The sequence below is a fragment of the Rhinoderma darwinii genome, chromosome 3 (genome assembly GCF_050947455.1).
Source record: "Rhinoderma darwinii isolate aRhiDar2 chromosome 3, aRhiDar2.hap1, whole genome shotgun sequence".
In the NCBI taxonomy this organism is placed as follows: domain Eukaryota; kingdom Metazoa; phylum Chordata; class Amphibia; order Anura; family Rhinodermatidae; genus Rhinoderma; species Rhinoderma darwinii.
In genome coordinates, this window is record NC_134689.1 from 155,416,719 (window position 1) to 155,435,145 (window position 18,427).

General features: G+C 43.9%; 1 protein-coding gene across 1 annotated transcript in view; it reads left to right on the plus strand.

The window, feature by feature from the left end:
* Positions 1-2,616: 2,616 nt before the first annotated feature.
* Positions 2,617-18,427, plus strand: part of RAP1B (RAP1B, member of RAS oncogene family) — a 56,366-nt gene continuing 40,555 nt past the window's right edge. Inside the window, exon 1 of the mRNA XM_075856923.1 lies at positions 2,617-2,788. The gene's annotated coding sequence lies outside the window, so the exon portion shown is untranslated. The remainder of the gene's footprint in view (positions 2,789-18,427) is intronic.

Sequence of the window (18,427 nt, forward strand, 5' to 3'; positions counted from 1 at the left end):
CTGTCAATATATGGACAGTGATGTCTGGGGCTTCCCCAGAGTTCCAGAGTGGAGCCTAAACTAGTTCTCTGCTCTACTACTCCAGCTCTGATATTATCCCGGACATCACATTCCGTTCCAGGAGGATCCCCTGACGTCACTGTCTATGGACTGTCAAGGCTCCTCCAGCAGAGGAATCCCTGGCCAAAGCGTTGACAACGCTCTGGCCAGGGATTCCACTCCTAGAGAAGGCCCCAATGAAGCTATCTACTGGGGTGTGTGTGTGTGTGTGTGTGTGTGCGTGTGTGTGTGTATGTGTGTGTGTGTGTGTGTGTGTGTGTGGCACTATCTACTGTGTCATTATCTGGAGGTGTGCGTGGCATTATCTACAGAGGGCATTGTGGCATTATCTACAGAGGGAACTGTGGCACTATCTAAGGGTGGGTGTGTGGCAGTATCTACAGAGAGCACTGTAGAAGTATCTACAGAGGGCACTGTGGCATTATCTACAGAGAGGACTGTGGCATTATCTACAGAGAGCAATGTGGCACTATCTACAGGGGGCAATGTGGCATTATCTACAGAGGGCACTGTGGCATTAACTAGAAGGGGGTGTGTGGCATTATCTCCAGAGTGCACTGTGGCATTATCTACAGTGGGCACTGTGGCATTATCTACTGAGGACACTGTGGCATTATCTGCGGAGGGCACTGTGGCATTATCTACGGAGGGCAATTTGGCACTATCTACAGAAGGCAGTGTGGCATTATCTACAGAGGGCACTGTGGCATTAACTAGGAGGGTGTGTTTGCTATCCTGGACAACCCCTTTAAATTAAAGAGGCTCTGTCACCAGATTTTGCAACCCCTATCTGCTATTGCAGCAGATCGGCGCTGCAATGTAGATTACAGTAACGTTTTTATTTTTTAAAAACGAGCATTTTTGGCCAAGTTATGACCATTTTCGTATTTATGCAAATGAGGCTTGCAAAAGTACAACTGGGCGTGTTGAAAAGTAAAAGTCCAAGTGGGCGTGTATTATGTGCGTACATCGGGGCGTGTTTACTACTTTTACTAGCTGGGCGTTCTGATGAGAGGTATCATCCACTTCTCTTCAGAACGCCCAGCTTCTGGCAGTGCAGATCTGTGACGTCACTCACAGGTCCTGCATCGTGTCGGCACCAGAGGCTACAGTTGATTCTGCAGCAGCATTAGCGTTTGCAGGTAAGTAGCTACATCGACTTACCTGCAAACGCTGATGCTGCTGCAGAATCATCTTAAGCCTCTGGTGCCGGTGTCCTCGCTCGTCTGACACGATGCAGGACCTGTGAGTGACGTCACAGCGTGATCTCTCGAGAACACGGCTGTGTCTGCACTGCCAGAAGCTGGGCGTTGTGAAGAGAAGTGGATGATACTTCTATACACAACGCCCAGCTAGTAAAAGTAGTAAACACGCCCCGATGTACGCACATAATACACGCCCAGTTGTACTTTTACTTTTCAACACGCCCAGTTGGACTTTTGCAAACCTCATTTGCATAAATACAAAAATGGTCATAACTTGGCCAAAAATGCTCGTTTTTTAAAAATAAAAACGTTACTGTAATCTACATTGCAGCGCCGATCTGCTGCAATAGCAGATAGGGGTTGCAAAATCTGGTGACAGAGCCTCTTTAATTTAAAGGGGTTGTCCAGGATAGCAAAAACATGGCTGCTTTTTTCCAGAAACTGTGCCACACGTATCCATGGGTTGTGCTTGGAATGGCAGCTCAGCTCCATTGAAGCTTCACACGCAGCCTACGGACAGGTTTGGCGCTGTTTTTGGAAGCAAGCAGCCATGATTTTCAAAACCTCGACAACCCCTTTAAATAAGGGTGACACTCATATCCTCACAGGAGCGCAGAGATCTCTATGTCACCTGTGCATCAGGGACTACGTTGCTAAGCAACAGACCAAACATAAATAAGCTTTGCTGTGGTAACAACTGATTTATATAATTATTGACTAGGGAGTCTTATTTCTGACCGCGTGGCAAGAACCACATGGATTGTACGGCAAATTCTTGCAGTTCTGTGATATTTTGGCCATGCGGTTTTCGCTGGTAAAACACACGAAGGGAGTAACCCTTGGCACTTATAGCGCAATGTTATTACACGTTACACGCGTCCAGGGCGAATATTTCCCAAATCTGTTTTTACGTTTATTTGCCGTTCACACTCAACCAGCGTCCTGCTAGTTTTTAGTGTAAGGAAGGCTAGGGCTACAACTACACTTTTTATCGCTCGCTACGAAAAAATCACTATAAAATCGCAGTCTATAGGAATACATTGTATACATTGAAAATCTCTTCAGAATCGCTCTAGTTAAGCGAGTCACTTGACATGAAAATCGCTCCATAAGGTTTAAATTACCTGATAGAAAAAAAAACTTACAAAAAGTATGTGTGTAGCCCGAGCCTGACACATGATATTGGACACCAGCAGGAATAAGGGCTGTAACGTGCCCCACCCCTGGTAGTGAACGGGTTAACACTTGTGGGTTGCGCGCGCGGCACCCTCCCTCCTCACAGTCGAGAACGTGCACTGTGGCTGAGCACAGCGAGCGACGGATCACCTCTCACAAGCTGATTCTTGGGAGCGCGCACGGGCTGAGGGAGACTGGCGCGGTGACGTCACGGGAGGGGGGAGTGCTGGGAGCCTCACCCAGGCTGGGCTGGTGGCGCTGTGTGTCCCGAGCGGAGGAGGACAAGCGGGAGGCGGCGTGGATCCCAGGTAGCGCCCGGGCCCATCCAGGAGAGGGAGGACAGCGGGGTGAGTGTATCAGGTGTTGGCTGAACATGTGCAGGGGATAATCGGACTGCCTTTTTGGGCTCCTGGACGGGATAGTGGAGTGAGGGTTGGGCCCAGGTACTGTGCCACTGAGGCCGGCTGTGGTATACTGCTGTGATGCCCGAATCAGAGACTTAAAGGGCAACTCTTTGTGCCCATGGGTGTGGACGGCGCATCTCCGTGGTCAGACAATAGCTTGGTGTAAGTAGACGTGACAGCAGATGTGGCTATGCACGGGCTGGCCACTCCTGGAATTGATAGCAATGCATGCCATTTTCTGCATACTTGTAATGTTTATCATGGCACTCCTTTTATGTGTACTTTCATAGTGCCAACCGTCCTCCCTGAGAGCACACCGTGCTGTCTATGTGCGTGCCAGCCTTTGTGCCATCTACTTCTTCTTTTTTCTGTATCACTGCTGAGTGATTGGCATGTGCCCTGGCTATTAAGAGAGCCAGGTACTGAATACTAAGGTTGGCAGCGGTGGATCAGGGGCAGCATTACTGTCACTGTTTCCTCTGAAAGTTCCTGGATTGTAAAAGGTCTTCTGCTGCAGAACCTCAAGGATGCAAACAGTGATGTGAGCCCCTAGGCAGTGCTTGACACTACTATTATTTATTAACCACTTCACTGAAGTGCCCAGGTGGCCAGACCTCACATACCACAAATGACTGCCGGGCAGCTGAGGTCAGCTAGTGATTAAAACCCAGCAAAATGTGCCTGCTGACATTACAATACAATCGATGGCCAGATTCTGTGGAGCACAATGCAGTATCATTTCTCTTTTATGGACATTAGAAATTGAGTGTGAGAAATGAGCCCCACCTAAACCCTGAACGGAAAGCGGTTCCTGAGCACAAGATCTCCTCCCCTTTGTGGCCTGCAAAAGGAAGCGAGATCAGTCTTTTGGACAGAATTTTGGTTCCTTATGTTTAGTATCTGCTTAAATAGTTAATAAAGGTCACATTTTTCGGTGTGTAATGAAAACGGCAGAACCTGTAAATCACACTTGGTATGGTCCACGTCTTGCTTTTGTTACGGTCTTCATCCTTCGTGAAGAGATTGTGGCATTGGCAGGGGATGGCTCGATAGGGCTAGCTTGCAGAAAACAAGGACGGGAAGCCGATTAATGCCACATTGTATTAGAAAAGATGATGTGTCTCACTTGCCATGTCTTATTGATGTTTCTTCTCTGATGGAACTTGTGTAATTCCGTTGATTTTATTCTTCGTTGAAACAAAAATCAATTGAGATACTTTTCCTTTTTGTTAATAACAAACCGCCAGAGTTGTTCATTCTTTTTTTTCTATTTGTTGTATTGTAGGAGTATATTTTAAAGGGACAAACATGGTTGTGGGGTGCCTATGTAGGTTTTCATTTGTCATGGTATATCTAGTAGAAGATAAAGATCAATTTGACTTGCCACTTCTAGATATGTTTGTGGGACATTCACAACCCGTAGCTGTAATTCAATTAACATAAAGGAACAGTAATCACAGCTGGAAGCTTAGTCACCGGTAAGCGTATGCCCTCAAGGATAATGAAAACTAAAAACATGACCACATTTCTACAGTTTTAATGATAAAATCATAGGTTGCAATGTTGCTTATAGCGTCTTATTATAAAGTTAGGCTTTTGACTTTTGTTTTTTCTTCCCATCAATGTCCATATCTTTTTAATTTATACCGGTGCCATTGTCATCGTCCTAAAAAAATTAACTTCCTCTTAAATGTTATTTCTTATCTCACACTATTTAATTCCTACTAGACAACTAGGTTATGGAACTGCATCTGCTTCCTTGTAGATGGCACCTCCCTCCCCTGTAGATAGCGCCACTGTAGAAGCGGAATCCCTCTGGCTGGGTACTCCTCATAGACGGAGCCCCTGACGTCTCTGTCCACATATGATCAGCTCCAGGAGTAACCCCTGGACGTCACTGTCCATATATGGAAAGTATCATCGCCGGGGGCTTCTCCAGGAGCCGAATCCCCTGCCAGAGCTGGCCAGGGATTCTGCTCCAGGAGTAATACCTTGACGTCACAGTCCATATATGGATAGTGACGCCAGGGGCTTCTCCAGGAGCGGAATACTCTGCCAGAGCGTGGTCTGGCCTCTGGGGATTCCGCTCCTACAGGAAGCTACAGTGGGGCTATCTATTGGGGATGGGTGGGGGGGGTTTTCTATCTTCAGGCAGGGGGGTGCTATCTACAAGACTGTAGTCCACGGCCAGAGATCTTGCGATGCTCTGACTGGGGATTCCATTGTTGAAAGCCCTGACTTCACTGTCCTTATATTTTCAGTAATGTCAAGGGCTTCCTCGGGATCAGCGCTCATAGTAGCGCTGTGTGCGGGGAGCCCTCGGCTAGGATCAGTTTTTACCGGCCGTTACAAGGATTGTTTCCTAAAAAACGGCCGGAACTGATCCATTGACTTCTATGGGAGCCGCCTGACTGTGAAAACGGCCAAAAATAGGACATGTCCTATTTTTTAACGGCCAATATTCACTGGCCGTTAAAAAAACAGCCATGTGAACACATCCATAGAATTCCATTGTTCTGCAAACGGCCGTTTTTGACGGTCGTTTGAGTGTAGCCTAAGGCGAAATTCACACGAACTTGTGCGTTTTGCACGTGCAAAAAACGCAGCGTATTGCGCGCGTTGCAGTTCCGTGTGTCGTAAGTGTTTGGTGCATGGCTTTTTTTTTCCTTCCTTCATTTATTTAACAACTGTAGCCCGTCCATGTGGGGGTTTCACGCACCCATTGACTTCAACGAGTGCGTGATGCGTGGAAAATGCTCACGTATAGGACGCGTCATGAGTTTTACGCAGCGGACACGCTGCGTGAAAATCAGGGACTGTCTGAACGGCCCCATTGAGTTACATAGGTTCGTGCAACGTGCGTGAAAATCACGTTCGTGTAAATAAGGCCTAAGGCTGTATCCAGACAAATGAGGTAAATCTCGTCATTGATTTTTCAGGGAAAAACTGACCATTTTACATCGGAGTTGAATCAGTCTTGTCAGAGTGCGTTCCGTGTGGCAGTTTTTAAGGTCATTTTAACAGCAGTGATCATCCATTTTTCACTTCAGTAGAAGACTGAAGAAAGGCTACTTTTTTTATTTATTTTTTCCTGGAACTGCTAGCAACCTATCAGTGGACTGACTGCAGTCGAATGGCATCTGTGTACTGTCTTTTTTTTTTTACTGACCCATTGACTAGAATGAGTGAGTCTAGTGCGAGAATCGGACCAACTGTCAGTGTGGAAAATCAGGCATGTGAATTGGCTTATTGACTAAAATATGTCAGTGTGTTGTCCGTTCTACACTCGGACAGCACACGGACGTGAACGCTTGTCTGAATAGGCCCTAAAGGGGCTGTCCCAACTGAAGAACCCCTTCTCAAAAAGAAACCTCCCCATTGCTCATCTAATATCAAAAGGGAACCTCCCCTCTGCTCATCTAAATACTATTAACCTGGCTGCTGCAGGCAAAATGTAGTATTATACTGCGCTCATTTATATATGCAATACATGGTAGTGCCAAGTCCCCCTAGAGAGTAGGAGACGCTATTCCCTATCTCTATACGCTGGCAATAGGGGGCATCTAAACGGGTTTTCCAGATGGGACAACGCCTTTTATAAATTATTACATACGGTGTCTTAGGCCCCATGCACACGACTGTGTCCGTAATCACGGGCTGCGAATGCAGTGCGGGCACGGCCGGCCGCGGGCAGCGGCCTGCATTTTCGTCTGTGCTCCCATACAAAGTATGACGGTAAAAAGCAAAAGATAGGGCATGTCCTATCTTTTGCGGTACACTTCAATGGCCCGGACACCTTCCCGTAAATAAACGGGAAGGTGTACGTGGACAATAGAAGTGAATTGGTCTGCAATTATGCATATTTTTTACGGTCGTGTGCATGGAGCCTTAGACTTTTGATTCTTTTAGGTACTGGTGGAAGCTATTCTCCAAGTCTAACATGCATGTACTGTTCTGGTGCACATACATCTATTGTTGCCAATTCTTTGTGGTTATTACTGTTCTGGCACTATTTGCCCTACACTACTGTATGGGCACTGCACCATAGAATATCTGTAAAGTGGACCATTCAATAGGTTCAAGGTGTAGCCCTAGTGTTGACCGTGTGCTGAGAGCACTATAACAATTTAGGGGTGCCATTCGCATCACTAGATCTGAGCCCTCAGAAAAGTTACTATTACATATTCAGATGACAACCAAGGTTGGTATTGGAGGATCCGCCAATAATTGCTATGGGGCATACATCTGAAAATTTGCTGTGGAATGTACTCCTATGCTGCCAAAAGAATGCTAGCTGGCTACCCCTTCCAGATATATACACATTGACATGGCTGAAGGCAATCCATGTGTATTAGAAACAAGGGATCCTATGTCAAAAATAAAGCCTCCATTACATTTTTGGCAGATTTGGTCAGTACATTGCATCAGTATTTTAAAGCCAAAAATAAGGACTAGATTCAAATAAGAAAAGTAGTATAAATCTTTCTATTATATTTCTTTTCTTTAGTCACATGCTGCCACTTGAAGGTTAGAGGGGACCTGTCAGTAGGGTTATTACTGTTGTTTTTGTTTGCATTGTTCATGGTACATCAGTCCTGTACGGAGCTCTCCTCTCCTGGAAGGCATTCGTCTGCTTTGAGCACACTGCTGCCTCCCTGCAGATAATTTGCTGCCCTGGATCGTGGGTACCCATATGCTTGACATCCACACAGGAGAGGATTCCTTGTCTATGGCTGGACTACGTGGTCCTTTGCAGGTAGCTGCTTTCCTGCCTGCCTGCCGGGGGAGTACAATATGGGTTCACAGGAACCATCCTCCATGCATACAGCTTTGTAGGTGGGTGTTTTTTTTTCCTTCTTGGGGAATAAACCCACTTGTCTCTAGTAGGTAATATCAGTGGTTTTAGAAATTTGAATTGGTTCTAAAATTATGCAAAAAATCAACAGTAACTGTAGGTTTTTCAGTTGTCCTTTAAAAGGGAACCTCTAAAGCAATTTTGGGGTACTACCGTAGTGGCACTTGCGACCGGCACGTCGGGGGAATTGAGCATCAGTTTCTCGGTCATGCACTTGGTATGTTTAAAATGCCACCCCCTTTATCGCTCTGTCAAGAGTTTTGCGACGTCAAAGCTGCTGACAGGTTCCCTTTAAGGCATGGCACTCCACTTTCCTAGATGCCCATTTAGAAGTCCGAGAATGCCAGGTGATATTTCTCTTGGAGCTGTAATTGTGACCCATGTTTGTTGTCATCCAGATTTCCCAGATATAGATAAAATCTAACGGAATTAAATTTTACCTTTTACAGAATAGATATAGGTGGTAATGCTCTTTCATTTACTATAGAATTACAGTGAAGGAGGTAACCGTTTTCCTTGGGCCAGGTCAGAATATGCAGGAGGAGCTCAGCTTGAAGTGTGCACTATTGCAGCTCTAGAGTTGTGTGTGAGTGTTTGGGCATGCCCAGAGGAGCAATCAGCCAATGGTTGCTCCTTATTCCTCCGATGGTGATGTCATCAGTGAACCAGTCAACCCATGGTGTATGGCAGAGATACACCAATCTGGTATTGCTTAAAGGGAATCTGTCAGCAGTTTTGAGTCCTCAAAACTGCTGACAGAGCGACATAGGCAAGGGGGAGGGCATTGTACAATTACCTTTTTGTCTCACTTTTTTTTTTTTTTTTAATAATGAAAAAAACCACACCAAATCAGCCATTATTTTTTTTATTTCAGAACTAGATGGTATAAATAATGAATTACCTTTTTATTATATGGGATGTTAGAATTCATGCAATAGCAAAGAAGTTATTTTTTTTGAATACGCAAAAATGTCATTAAAAATAATTTTTTATTTCTTTTTTTAAAAAAAGGGGGTTTCATTATTTTTCGGGGGGAGCTTTTATTAAATTTTATCAGTGGGAATCCTTTATTTTTTTTGTTTTAGGGGACTTGAGATAGGGATAGCTTATTTAATGCTTTGGAATACTTAATATTCCAAATCATTATTGCCTTCGTATCACAGAAGTGCAAACCATTAGGCCATGCCTCTATCAAACACCTTAGATGCTGCAGTCGCTATTGACCACAGCCTCTAAGGGGTTAAATGGTTAGGATCAGAGGTCTCTCTGATCCCGGACATCACAGCGGCATCCTGGGGGTCCAACACTTCCGTTCCCACATTGTTGATTGTAAGGGCACAGCTTCTGTGCCCATACGATCATCATGACGTACATGCACGTCACTTTGTGTTAAAGAGGCTCTGTCACCAGATTTTGCGACCCCTATCTGCTATTGCAGCAGATCGGCGCTGCAATGTAGATTACAGTAACGTTTTTATTTTTAAAAAACGAGCATTTTTGGCCAAGTTATGACCATTTTTGTAGTTATGCAAATGAGGCTTGCAAAAGTCCAAGTGGGTGTGTTTAAAAGTAAAAGTCCAAGTGGGCGTGTATTATGTGCGTACATCGGGGCGTGTTTACTACTTTTACTAGCTGGGCGCTCTGATGAGAAGTATCATCCACTTCTCTTCAGAACGCCCAGCTTCTGGCAGTGCAGATCTGTGACGTCACTCACAGGTCCTGCATCGTGTCGGCCACATCGGCACCAGAGGCTACAGTTGATTCTGCATCAGCGTTTGCAGGTAAGTCGATCTTACCTGCAAACGCTGATGCTGCTGCAGAATCAACTGTAGCCTCTGGTGCCGATGTGGCCGACACGATGCAGGACCTGTGAGTGACGTCACAGATCTGCACTGCCAGAAGCTGGGCGTTCTGAAGAGAAGTGGATGATACTTCTCATCAGAGCGCCCAGCTAGTAAAAGTAGTAAACACGCCCCGATGTACGCACATAATACACGCCCACTTGGACTTTTACTTTTAAACACACCCACTTGGACTTTTGCAAGCCTCATTTGCATAACTACAAAAATGGTCATAACTTGGCCAAAAATGCTCGTTTTTTAAAAATAAAAACGTTACTGTAATCTACATTGCAGCGCTGATCTGCTGCAATAGCAGATAGGGGTTGCAAAATCTGGTGACAGAGCCTCTTTAAGCCGTTCTGGAACAGTTTCCTAATAAATACAAACAGAGAGATGTGCAACCGACAACATGAAATGTATGAGGACGAGCAATCCCAGTAACGAGCGCTCGTCCCCATGCATTGCTCCTTGTGAAAGGAGCAAACGAGCGCCGATCAGCTGCCTTTGATCGGTGCTCGTTTACACAGCCCATGTCGGGCAATGTAAGAGGACCCATAATCTTAGTATACGCATGAGATAGCTGATGATCAAACTACACTACACTAGACACAGTTTAGTAGCTAGTTCTGAATTTCTCAATAGGTGTGCCATGAAAACAAGCCCAAGCTCACCGGACAGTGGTGGAAAATACAAATATATATATATATATATATATATATATATATATTTTCCCCATGAACTATTGTTCCCATTGTGGAAAATCCCATATCTTTACATTGCCCCTAAGGGCCTTTTCATGGATGATGGTAAACACTACGATTGTAGCGTTTACCACTAATGACCGAGAGAGTTCTTGCTTCAAGACTGAAGGCCAAATGCACACGATACATATTAAGTGTGGATCTGCCACGCATATTTTCCTGCGGCAAATCCACAGCGCAAAGGTAGTATTACACGGCCCGACGTGGGCCGTGTATACGAGTCCCGATCAACGAGAAAGCTTATTGATCGGCGCTCGTTTGCTCCTTTCACAAGAAGCTCTGTATGGGGACGACTGCTTGTTAGGATCGCTCGTCCCCATACATTACTATCATGTCGGAAGCACGTCTCCCTGTTTACACAGGGAGATGTGCTGCCGACAATGATAAAAGTTTATTCATTTAAAACGATGCAATCAGCTGATGAACGTGCATTTGATCGCTCATCGGCTGATCGCTGCCATGTTTACACAGGGCAATGATTGGGAATAAGCGTTCTATGAGTGCTCGTTTGTCCGATAATTGGCCAGTGTAAGTACCAGCAAAGTAAACTAAATGACCATTAATCTCATCTACACGTTACATTGATCAGCGCTGCATATTTTAAAATCTGCTGCATGTCAATTTATCTTGCATTTCCATCTTATAAAGAAAAAATGCACCAAAATCTGAAAATTAAAAAAAACTTTCGTGTGGTCCGAAAGGCCAAAAATGGCATGGTCTTAAGAGGTATAGAAGTAATTTTTGTGTTGTGTTTTACTTGTGAAAGACTAGGTTCACTGTGCTGTTTTGTTGTGTGTATTTTTGTTTTGTGCGGTTTTTGTTTTGGTGGATAAACTCCCATGTCTCTCAATTGGAGTTTATCTACCAAAAAAAAAAAAAACCATGTTAAAAACGCAGTGTGAACTCATCCATATCAAATGAAGTGTTAATGAAAATAAAATGGTCCCGGTAATCACACATTCTCTTTCTGTTCAGGATGTTCACTGCAGATTTCACCACTTTCAATGTACAAGGGTTGAAATCCGCTCGAGTGAATCCAACCTAATAGTCTACCTTGAAGTTTTTTTATTATTAAACCAAGAGAATGCTACAGCGTTGTCAGGGATCAGATATACAATGCTTCCAGCATACAATCCAGTTCACTGGCACAGAATGTGATGCCTTTTATCTATGCATCACTAGTGCACATCGGTAATAACACTGTGGGAATTGTTTAACTAAAACTAAAGGGAGAACGGATCAGCATTAAGTTAGTGATAAAGTAGTTTCCAACTGGAATTGTATATACTTCAATGAAGCACTTTAATATTTATTATCTCTAAATGTACAATTTCCTTCAAATTGTGTCCCCTTTAAGGGAGTAATGTGAGAGGCACAGATGGTGGCTGGAGTTTTTGTTAGGGTTATTTGTCAATTTCCTGTATCCTCCGAACTGGCGACTGACCATGTAGTCTGAATAGAAGATCTATAATCTCTGGACCTGTAACAATGTGTAGTAAAAGTGGTTTTCCCACGTCTTACCCTTCTCTATAGAATACGTGCTGGTTCTCCACTGCTTCTATCAGGATAATATCCATCTTGGTTGAAAACCGGGATTATGCTGGGAACGTGCATTTTCTTTGTTAGACTATGTACACACAGGGCATGTACACTACAGAAAATCTCCAGTGTATGCGCTAAGTGTGAACATACCCTTTGTGTAAAGAAACGTATTATTACCAGAGTGAGTCATTGTAGGCGTTTATGTATTTGTCTCACTGGCTCCAAAAAGTAACCACAGAAATCTATGGCAAAAGCCCAAATTCTTACGAGCAGATTTTGCTGTGGATTTCAGTCTCCGCAATGGGGAAAATCTGCAGAAAATCCGGAAGAAACATTCTACTGACGGGCACGCTGCCTATTAAAGGGAATGTGTCACTAGAAATTTTTTTATTTTATTTTTTAGTTAAACAGTTCGTATATAAATGATTACACATTTGTTTTATTTTTTTTTATTTTTTTTCACAAGTCAGGAAATATTATAAATTAGATTCTAATTTATAACATTTCCATGTGCTGGTCACTAGAGGGAGCAATTCCCAAAATTGCAGCATTGGCATGTGGTAAAGCAACCTCATTGCTTTATGCTGCAAAATTGGAGAAGACACACTCGCTCTAGTGTGCTCAATTAATCCCCCTCCTTTCTCCTGGCTAGTGCCAGGAGAAAGGAGGTGGTTGAATGTTCAAACCTCTCACACTGTGTGCCGCCATTTTTTGAGCGAATGCAGAGTGTAGGAGGATTAGATACAGTGGTAATCACACAGTATAACACGAACATACACACACATTACAAACACAAACATAACTTACTTGCTCCTGCCGCCGCCGCTCCTAGTCCTTTTATGGCCGGAAGCCGTGACTAGAAGTAGTCCTCTTGCTGTCCGGCCGCGGCTTCCGGTCCACATGAAAATGGCGCCGGATGTCGCTCTGCCGAAGACCTTCCTTTTGGTCTGTGTGTTCCCACACAGACGGTGTACGCTGCAGTGAATGGAACGGCTCCCGTTCGCATTCTCTATGGGGTTGTATGTGCCGTATTCCATCTCTGTATGTGTCGTTAATCGACACATACAGAGAAGATTAAAAAAATGGCAGCCCCCATAGAGAAGTAAAAAAAATAAAGTACAACACAAAAACACAAATAAAATGTATTTTAATGACATACTAAAAGCCATAATATATATAAAAAAAAAATTTCCCGTGCAGAATCTATGTTGAAAATCTGCTAGAAATACACCATGTATGAAAGATAATTGAAAATGCAGCATGTCCCTAAAAGTCTGAGAATAGGGTTTTGTAAAACCCCATTTGCTTGTTTCATACACTACTCTTGTAGTGAATTTAGTGTATGTACACACAGGTTGAATATGCTGTATTAACCCCTTAATGACCGCCGATAAGCCTTTTTACGGCGGTCATTAATGGGCTTTATTCTAGAGCGCCGCCATTCTACGTCGCTGCTGTAGAATAAAGTAAACCGAGCAGGGAGCCGTGAAATCTCCCTGCTCTCTGCTGCCAGAGGCAGCTGATGGCTGGGGGCGTCCCTGCTCTGCCGGGTGAGATCGATATTAGTATCGATCTCACCCGTTTAACCCTTCAGATGTGGTGCACAATAGCGAGCACCGCATCTGAATGGTTTTGGAGAGAGGGAGGGAGCTCACTCTCATCTCACTGACACCCGGCGATAAAATCGCCGAGTGTCTGTGTCTTCTATGGCAGCCGGGGGTCTAATAAAGCCCCCTAGGTCTGCCTGGAGCGAATGCCTGCTAGATCATGCCGCAGTCATGACCTAGCAGATGCCTGTCCGTTTTAAACGGACAGGCAGTAATACACTGCAATACAAAAGTATTGCAGTGTATTATAATAGCGATCGGAGGATAGTGAAGTCCCCTAGTGGGACTAGTAAAAAAGTTTAATAAAGTTAATAAAAATAAAAAAAAGTGAAACAAAAAAAATGAAAAACCCACTTTTTCCCCTTACAAAATGCTTTACTATTAAAAAAACTACAATAAAGCAAAAAAGTTACACATATTTGGTATCGCCGCGTCCGTAACGACCCCGACTATAAAGCTGTTACATTATTTAACCCGCACTGTGAACGCCGTAAAAAATAAAATAAAAAACAATGGAAAAATTGCTGTGTTCTGTTAATCCTGACTTAAAAAAAATGTGATAAAAAGTGATCAAAAAGTCGCATCTACACTCAAATGGTACCAATAAAAACTACATGTCGTCCCGCAAAAAACAAGACCTTATACAGCTATGCCGACGCAAAAATAAAAAAGTTACAGCTCTTCGAATGTGACAATGGAAAAATGTAAAAAATGGCTTGGACATCAGGGCCCAGAATGCAAGCAGGGGGAGGGGTTAAAGTACGCAGCAAACCAGACCTAGAACCCGCAGGGAATTCCAGCCTAAAAACCGCACCATATTGTGCTGCAGATTTTCTTCCATTGTTACCACTGCGGAAAACGAGGTGGGCAAAAAAAAAAGACAATACTTACGTCACTGGCGTTGCCATATAGATGCGACCCGCTGCAGGCCATGTGACAGCTACAGCCTGTGATTGGCTGCATCAGTCACATGGGATGAAACGCTGGAGAACAGCTGGGAATAAAAGGAGCCGTCGCAATTACAACGCCAGGGTGGGAAGTATAGACTTTTTAATGAAATGTAAACAAAAAAAAAGTGTCGGAATTGCAGCGTTTTCACTGCAAAAAGTAGCAACATTTGCTATTTGCTGTGGGTTTTTCCTCTGTTGAATTCAACCCACAACAAGAGTACAAAGATAAATTGACCTGCAGTTTTTTTATTTTTTTTTTCCAATCTGCTGCATGTCGATTCATGCTGCGGATTATAAAACCGCCCCACAGGTCAATTTATCCCGGCCCGACCGCGGTACAGGTGAACGTGACATCTGGCATCAAAGACATTTTATGACGCTAAGAGTGCCTGCCTCCCCACGGAGCTGCTGTTCCGTACTGAACAAAATGATACATTACGGAACAGTAGTTCCGCGGGGAGGCAGGGACTCCTAGCATCATAAAATGTCTGACGTTCACCTGTACTGCGGTCGAAGCACTGACCGTATTTCACAGGCCGAACTCTGTGTGCAAGAGTTGTAAATCTCATTAGCTTTGCTGCTACTAAAAATGCTGTCGATTTTCAGCACAGATTTCTGTTGTGGAAATTCTGCAACATGGGAACCCAGCCTAAGGCCTCATGCACACGAACGTAAAAACGGCAGTAATTACGGGCCCATAGACTTCTGTTGGCCACGGGTACCTTCTTCTACCTCCAGTCCGGCCTCCCGGGATGATGTTTCATCCCATGTGACCGCTGCGGCCAATCACAGGCTGCAGTGGTCACATGGACTGCTGCGTCATCCAGGGAGGTCAGACTGGATGTCAAAAGAGGGACGCGTCACAAAGACAACGGTACGTATGAACTACTTTTACTTTCAATCGCTGCGGAAACTCTTCCCGTAAGGGATGCCCCTTCTCTCTTTCCAGCACTGATATCGATTTGACACATTTGTGGCTTTTCTCTACCCCTAGATCTCAATTATAATAAACACACTAAACGTTTTTCAAACTTTTTTTTTGCATATTTAAAATGCAGTTCAAAACCTGTGTGAATAAGAACTTAGGGCCATTAACAGGGCTGTCTGTGCCCTATGCATTGACCCAGTACAATGACATATGAAGTTCCCACATTAAATATGGAGCATCTGCAATGCTTCTAGAGTAGAATACCTCCATGATACTGTATGCGATGGAGCCAGGCTATGGCACCCGTGTTCCAAATTCGTAATATGGCCATGTGCATGACACCTTAAGGCCGGATTCCCACAGTGCAGTATCGCTGTAGATTTTGCATGCGTTTTTTTTAGCCACAAACCGGAACCCAAACCGAAGAAATATATAAAGAAAGGCCTTATAGGTCTGCTCTCCGGGCTCCAATTCTGGTTGTGGCTTAAAAAAAAGAAACGCATGCAAAATCTGCACTGTGTAAACTCTGCCTTATAGTTCAAGAAATGCTCCAGCAGCCTCGGTGATACGGGGTACTAGAACAATCTTTTCTGCTTTGCACATGCCTTTTTAGTTAAAAAAAATTATAATTCATAGGAAAAGCGTACTTTTAATGCCTTGGTGATCATCGTATGTCCTGTTATTCTCTGGACATGTGAAGTATAAAATGCTTAGAATTTCTGGGAAATGATTATGACATTGGAGATATGTGCACGCGCTCGGGGTGGCCGGTTGGAGAGGCCTCTGCAGATGAGGAATTCAGGATTTGGCTGAGCATGACCATATATGGCAGGGGCCGTCTATTCTTAACATGGTGATGGCTGCGGCAGCCTGTGCAATGTAATACTGGCATTCTCTCTGAACAGCCCAGCCGGTTACCCTACTCTCCTCTTATGCTGCGAGAACTTTCTTTATAAAACAAAGGGTTTCATTTTTCTCATAAATGGAATACTTGTTTGCATGTTGTGCTATTTAAACTGTCATTTATTAGGGAAATCTTATAAAGTATGCGTCGAACGTAAAGTCATGTCGTATACCATACATCATCCGTGACACCATGTTAAAAAAAAAAATATAAAAACATATACCATGCAGTAACGGTTTTGCATAAGGTTTTTTCGGTGGCAGACTGGTATACTGAAGTAAACCTGCCTGGCGGATGCCAAAAGGACGCTGTTTTGGCATCCATTGGGTCTAGAGGACTCTATGGATACATTCGGTGTATGCGCCGAGAGTGTCTCCCGGCTTATATTCTGAACATACAAATGACATGGTGTGAACAGAGCTGTCATAACAAAGATCTGAACTCGAATATAAAGTTGCTGCTTATAAAGCCAGGTCTTGGCTTACTTGTGAGAACAGCGCTTAGCAGCTGCATCATGGTGGCTGCCTGTACTATAAACTTTAGATGTATTTTTTTTTAACATATGGACTCTGTATGTGAATTTTTCTGGATGCAGGGCTATGAGCTTTGGGCTGCCCTGCTGATGGACGCATACTGGTTAAAGCCAATATATTTTTCGTCTATTAAGAATAGCATTGAATCTGTAGATGGTTGCCAATTGCCTTATCAATGATTGTTGACGCGTCCGCTCATTTGCTTTCTTATCTATTCGTTGCTTGACGTGTATTCAAACAAATGAAAGTCATTTTCCAATAATACGCCAGCCAAAGATCTGGAGTTCTTACTTATTCAACCATCTCACAAAAAATAGTTCCATTGTGTTGTTATTGCTAAATGGTCGGTCTCCAGGGACCACATGAGACACACAACGGTTGCATTGCACTTTTTACCACGGTTTTCCAGTAATCTATGCTGCTATGACTACTATAGCACAATCCCTGCACCCCCATAGTTGAAGGGGGTGGAGGGGAATGGCACACAGTGGGTTTGGTTTGCATGCCATTTTCAGTCCAGAAGTAGAGCTTGCTTTTCTGCCCATGCTTCCATTACACTTCATGTATGCTATATTCTGTTCTCTGATTGGTTGTGTGCACAGAGTGTAACACGTCCTTAGAAAATTAATTGTACAGGATGAAGGTCACATGGGGGTTTTACTCCCAGTGTTGTCATAAGTTGTGCACATCTGATAATGAATAGTTCCATAGTATGTCATGGTTCTGTCAGTGAGTCACGATTTAGTACATGGCACTGTCCAGAAAATCTCCGGGCTGGTTTCTCCTTTTAATTACGCTCTGATTAGATATTATAAAGCCTGAGACACATCTGCATGGGAATTGTGCCCACCGAGCAGTCCAGAGGTTCATTTATTCCTAGTCCCTGAGTAAGGGGTTCTATATATAGAAGGTTAATGAGGTAATATGCTCTAGGCTGGAGGGTCTGTAAGTGAAAAGGAAGCAAACCAACTCTGATCTTTGACTGTCATTATTGCAGATTCCACCTGGCTGGAAAGGCACAAGATATGTGCAATGGGGCTTAGCATTTCTCCTGTCAGCTCCTTTTTGGCTGTCCATGCATTTTCATAGTGTGACTGAACTCTCTCCTTAAAGGGAATCTCTCATATATTTAATTTTGTTCATCCGATTTAAATAGAGAAATTTGCATTTTATTTTTTTCCCTAACATTTTAGCTATTTGGGGGGGGGGGGCCATATTGGAGATGGACATTTCCTTACTATATTGTCTGTTGATAGAGAAATGGCATAGACTATTAAGCTGCCCATATATATTAGATAGCTGTTGTCCGAACCCTACGATTTCAGTGTGACTGGCCTGGGTGTGGCCTAACACTCCCCAATGGCAGATGTTGGGAGAAAGAGGGATCGAGCATGTTGGATTTCAACATACAAGATCCTTTATTCCCACAGAAGATAAACCGCTTCCGGAGGTTTTCTGGCAGTGACTTATTCTTCGCTCTGCTTTAAAAACACTTGCAAACACAGCCGAGCGAAGCATGTCTGTGTATGGAAAGTCAAGAGGAATAGCTGTTGGCCGACAACAATCTAAAGTACATGGCTACCTTTACAGTCTTTATGAAGGGATTTAGCGTAGCTCCCTCTCACAGATTACCAGGAGTGAAGGGGAGATGCATACAGAGT